We start from the raw sequence: 4,746 nt of genomic DNA, 5'->3' as shown, positions 1-4,746 counted from the left end.
AACCATGGACAAAGACAAATACAAAATGGCAAAATAAAACTATAAATAGAACTGTAGCAACACGATTGTGTATGAACAAAAATTACATGGCAGTGTGATGGTAATGTGCATTCATTTTTTTTACAGGCCACTTGCAATTGGACAAGGATTTAAATCATCAAAAGTTCAATTCAATACATCAGTCCGCAACAAGTGTGTACCTACAATGAAATAATGATCATCAAATTACAATAGAGAAACATGGTAATGCTTCGCGTATATCACTAATTCACCATCAGAATCATTACAATACATTGAGCTATTAGAAAAATAAGAAGTCTTTGCAATGGCAGGTAGCACGCACATAAGCATCCCGTCGTTCCCATCCACACTCAGCACCATCATTTGTACCTGCACCCTGAAGTCACTGAATGAGTTTCTGAACACACAAAAGTAAAGCAGCCACTCTACCATGTATACACAGGCAGCAAACAGCATAGATTGAGTGAGTGTATGATTACGTTAAACTTCATACACAACATGACATGTTATAGATGATCATGTAGTCTTCATATACATATTCGTACACCCATCAGGTGATAAACAAAAGGTATGTATTAGGTCGTTCTGTGTGTATGGTTCACACATGAGAGGGATTTTGGCCGCCTCATAAAAAATCAGTGCATGCTAAAAACTTATTAGTTGGTCCTTCATGAATCCGATCCATAGAAAATGAGTTAGCGACGACCTTGCCATCATCGGGGAGTTCTGCACCTGCCGCAGCCGGAGATCGAGAAGGTCGCGTGGGGAGACTCAGATCCGGCTACCCTATGGGATCTGTTGTTCCAGGCCAGCGGGTGGGATTCGGATCCTCCGCCGCCGGGCACGGCAGCAGCAACACGTGGAGGAGAAGTAGCAAACGTCCTGGGTGGACATGGGCGCAGGAGAACGAGCTCGCCGCCGCTGCAGCACGCTAGGCAACTGTCGCGGCCACAGACTATGGGAAGGAGGAGGCCAACAAGGCAGGGGTGATGTCAAGTTGAGATGGGAGCAACACCGCATCGGGATGATGAAGGAGAGGCTGCGTGACTCCAAGGTGAGGCCGGCGTTGGTGTGTAGGGAGGGCGGCGGCGGACACGTTTTGAGGTGACGCGCATCCTCGTCTCCCTCATCTCCTCCCGCGATCATGCTGCATCCAGATCGGCGAAAAGATAAACGAGGGGTTAAACGGGAGACATGCGGCGGCTAGGGCTCGCGGAAGGGATGGGTCGGCGGCGGCGAAGGGATGGATCGGCGGCGGCGGCAGCGAAGGCATGGATCTGGTCCGAAGGGACGGAGGGCGGCGGCGAATGATCTGCTGTGCGGGTCGTGCGTGCTAGACTACTGTGGTTCTCGCTCGTATGTGCGTGCGAATCGATGTTTTTTTTGCTGGTTTTTTGTCGTAGGTTCGACAGAGGTGGGAGGACATACGAAAAAAAAACAACGAAAGGTGGGACGAAAATAAACTATGAAGACTATTCACCAACTCCTCCATTAAAAATGGAGACTAGCTAATCTCAGAGATAGAAAGTAGACACATCGGTGGATCGGAGATGGCAGCAGCAGCAAGCCGAGAGGAGCCTCGCCGGCAAGAGGGCCCTCGTCACCGGCAGAACCAAAGGAATCGGGTACGCCCTGCCCCTGCATGCATCTTTCTTTCATGCAGGCTAGCTACTGTGTTTTGTTACTGATCACACACACTCACTCACTTGCGTACCTGCGCCCGGAGCTCAGGCGCGCGATCGTGGAGGAGCTCGCGGGGTTTGGCGTACGGGTGCACACCTGCTCCCGGAGCGACGCCGACCTGCATGAGCGCCTGCGCGGTTGGCAGGCCGACGCGGACGCCGGCCGACTGCGCGGCCGCGTCCCGGGCTCCGCATGCGACGTCTCCATGCGCGGCGACAGGAAGCGGCTCGTGGCCACGGCCCGCGCCGAGATGGGGGGCAAGCTGGACATCCTCGTCAACAACGCCGGCCAGTCCTTCTACGGGGCGGCCACGGACTACGTTGCACGGATACTTCAGAAAGCGCGCGTATCCAGTTGGATACTGCCCCTATACTCGGATACTGCCCCGATACGATTCGATACTTATCCTGTAAGTATCCCTCGATTTTTTGATTTTAAAAAAAGAAAATAATGTTTGATACTCTTGGGATACTTTTGCGATACTTTTTGGATACCTGAAACCTTTCGTTCGACATGAAATCTCCTCAATAGTAAAGGCACACCTTTTGAAGATATCCAATATGGGAGTGAGTTCATGCCAAAACATGCCTGTCAATGTTCTTGTTCAATTGAAAGGTGAGCAAGAGAAAGTCGATGCACTGATTGGATCAATAAACCCATGAAAATTCCACTGCCAATTAATGAAAGTGGACCAAGTGCATCAAAACAAAGGGAATAATCCTATTGAGACATGCTTTGACCTAGAAGCTCTATTTTGTTTTCAATATTTTTAATAATTGATATATGTAATATCTATATATAAACGTATTCCTGTATCCATGTTTTCAGAAAATTGGCGTATCGGGCGTATCTCCGTATCGTGTATCCGATACGTATCCAAGTATGTGCAACGTAGGCCACGGAGCGCACGCTCGAGGACTACGCCCGCCTCATGGCCACCAACCTAGAGTCCTGCTTCCACTTCGCCCAGCTCGCGCACCCGCTCCTCGTCCGTGCGGTGGGCGGCGGCAGCATGGGGCGTGTTTGGTTGGGTGGCTCGCACCTGGCTCGCACCCGAGATGCAAAATAGCCCATGTTTGGTCGGCTGCATGACTTCCTCAGCCTGGCCTATGCAAAAAGAGGCCTCCCAGCCAGGCCGAGGGAAACGCAGGATCGGAGCGTTTCTCTCGTGCAGGCTCGCTCCTACCTTTTCCCTACACCCGCGATGCAACCCACTCCGCTTCGTCGTTTCCCATCCAACTCGCAATCGCACCCCATCGTCTACCGACGACTTCGCCGCCCTCGCCGGAGAATGACGCCGCCGGCGCTACTCCACACCCTCGCCGGAGTATGATACCGTCGGCACGCCTCCACGCCCTCGCCGAATGACGACATCGCCGACGCTCATCCACTGTCGCTGAACTCCGCCATCCTTGCGCGCACCGCCGCCTGCCGACGAGCTCGCCGGAGCTCGCCACGCCGCCTGCTACCGCCCGAGAGGAATAAGGGGGGAGGGAGAGGGGAGCACCTGCGCGTCGCGATACGCAACCGGCGCCGCGTTTCTTCCACATCTCTCCCCTTGAACCGCGCCACCGCCGCCAATCCAGTTACTGGAGTCGAATCTCCGGCGCTAGCATGTCCTCCCGGAAGCCCACCTCCACCATCGCCATCTCCTCCCCGAAACCCCATCTACCAGAGTGGTCTCTCCTGACTAGTGTCGCTGCCTGCACTACCTCTTACAGTTTGGTTCAGATTAGAGTTTAGATTTGTTTTACTCCAAACTAAAATCTGGTAGATAAAGAAAACAAGTATCCAAACTGCTGTAGGGAGTTTGATTTCAGTTCAGATTTGTTTTCTTTGTCTCGAAACTGAAATCAAATAGTACTTGTCAATACTCCAAGGAAATCTCCAAACTGTTGGAGAGAGTTTGATTTCAGTTCAGTCCAAACTGTTGGAAGCACTTGTTTTCTTTGTCAACAAACTTTTTGAGTTTGATTTATGTTCAGATTTGCCTTACAAGTACTTGTTTTCAGTTTGGGTTTCAGTTCAGATGGGTTGCCGTGTCTCTAATTGACTAAGAAAACAAGTACTGATGCAGCCTACCAATCAACATCTGTCTTATACAGCATGTCTCATGCACCATATTCGTACAATCCACCAAACACACATCTCAGCTCATACTTGCATCAGCTCACCCAGGCCAGGCTCACTCAGGATCCCCCATGCGATGCAGGCTAGAGCCACCCAGGTAACCAAACACACCCATGGTGAACATCTCCTCCACCTGCGGGCTCATGGCCAACTCACACATGTCAGTGTACTCGGCGAGCAAGGCGGCCGTGAACCAGCTCACCCGGAGCCTCGCTGTGGAGTGGGCGGGCGACGGCATCCGCGTCAACTGCGTGTCGCCGGGGGGCACCCGGACGGAGCTCGCCAATAGCAGCGGCATACAGCTTCACCCGGAGACAGCGCAGAAGATGGGGGGGCGGAGAGCGCGCGCATCCCATTGGGCCGCATGGGCGAGCCCGAGGAGATCGCGTCGCTCGTCGTGTTCCTTTGCATGCTGGCAGCGTCCTACATCACGGGGCAGGTCGTGTGCGTCGACGGTGGCCGCACCATAGCCGCCTAGGCCAAGCTTTGCTCCTTCCTTGGCTGCGCGGGCCTTACACCCAGGCCGGTGTTTCACATGAACTTTATTGTGATCACATCCCTATTACTCCATATCTTTTTCTGGTTTTATGTTTTACAGTACCTTGATACGCACTCCCTCCGTCTCATAATATAAGTGTTAAGAACATTCTCTTTTTTTAGAGAAAAGGCCAGAGCAACAACCACCAAACCATCCACAAAGTATCAGCGCCACTACGAACCAAACTGAAGTTTAACGTACATGGCTCCCAGGCCAGTACACGGCACGCATGCCGGAGACTCAAGAACAACGATAGCAGGGCCAACAACTCCTAACTATCGGTCTGAGCTTGAGAGAGGGAGGTAGCTGTAGCCCGAATCTTGGGAGCCATATCATCAAAAGCATCCCGATCCTCCTCCTTAGTCAATAATCTC

General features: G+C 52.2%; 1 pseudogene; it reads left to right on the top strand.

The window, feature by feature from the left end:
- Nucleotides 1-913: 913 nt before the first annotated feature.
- Nucleotides 914-4,312, top strand: LOC119279924 (annotated as a pseudogene).
- Nucleotides 4,313-4,746: the final 434 nt, after the last annotated feature.

The sequence above is a fragment of the Triticum dicoccoides genome, chromosome 3B, assembly GCF_002162155.2.
Source record: "Triticum dicoccoides isolate Atlit2015 ecotype Zavitan chromosome 3B, WEW_v2.0, whole genome shotgun sequence".
Classification (NCBI taxonomy): domain Eukaryota; kingdom Viridiplantae; phylum Streptophyta; class Magnoliopsida; order Poales; family Poaceae; genus Triticum; species Triticum dicoccoides.
The sequence above is the reverse complement of the archived record's forward strand: the minus strand, read 5'-3'. Positions and strand labels throughout refer to the sequence as shown.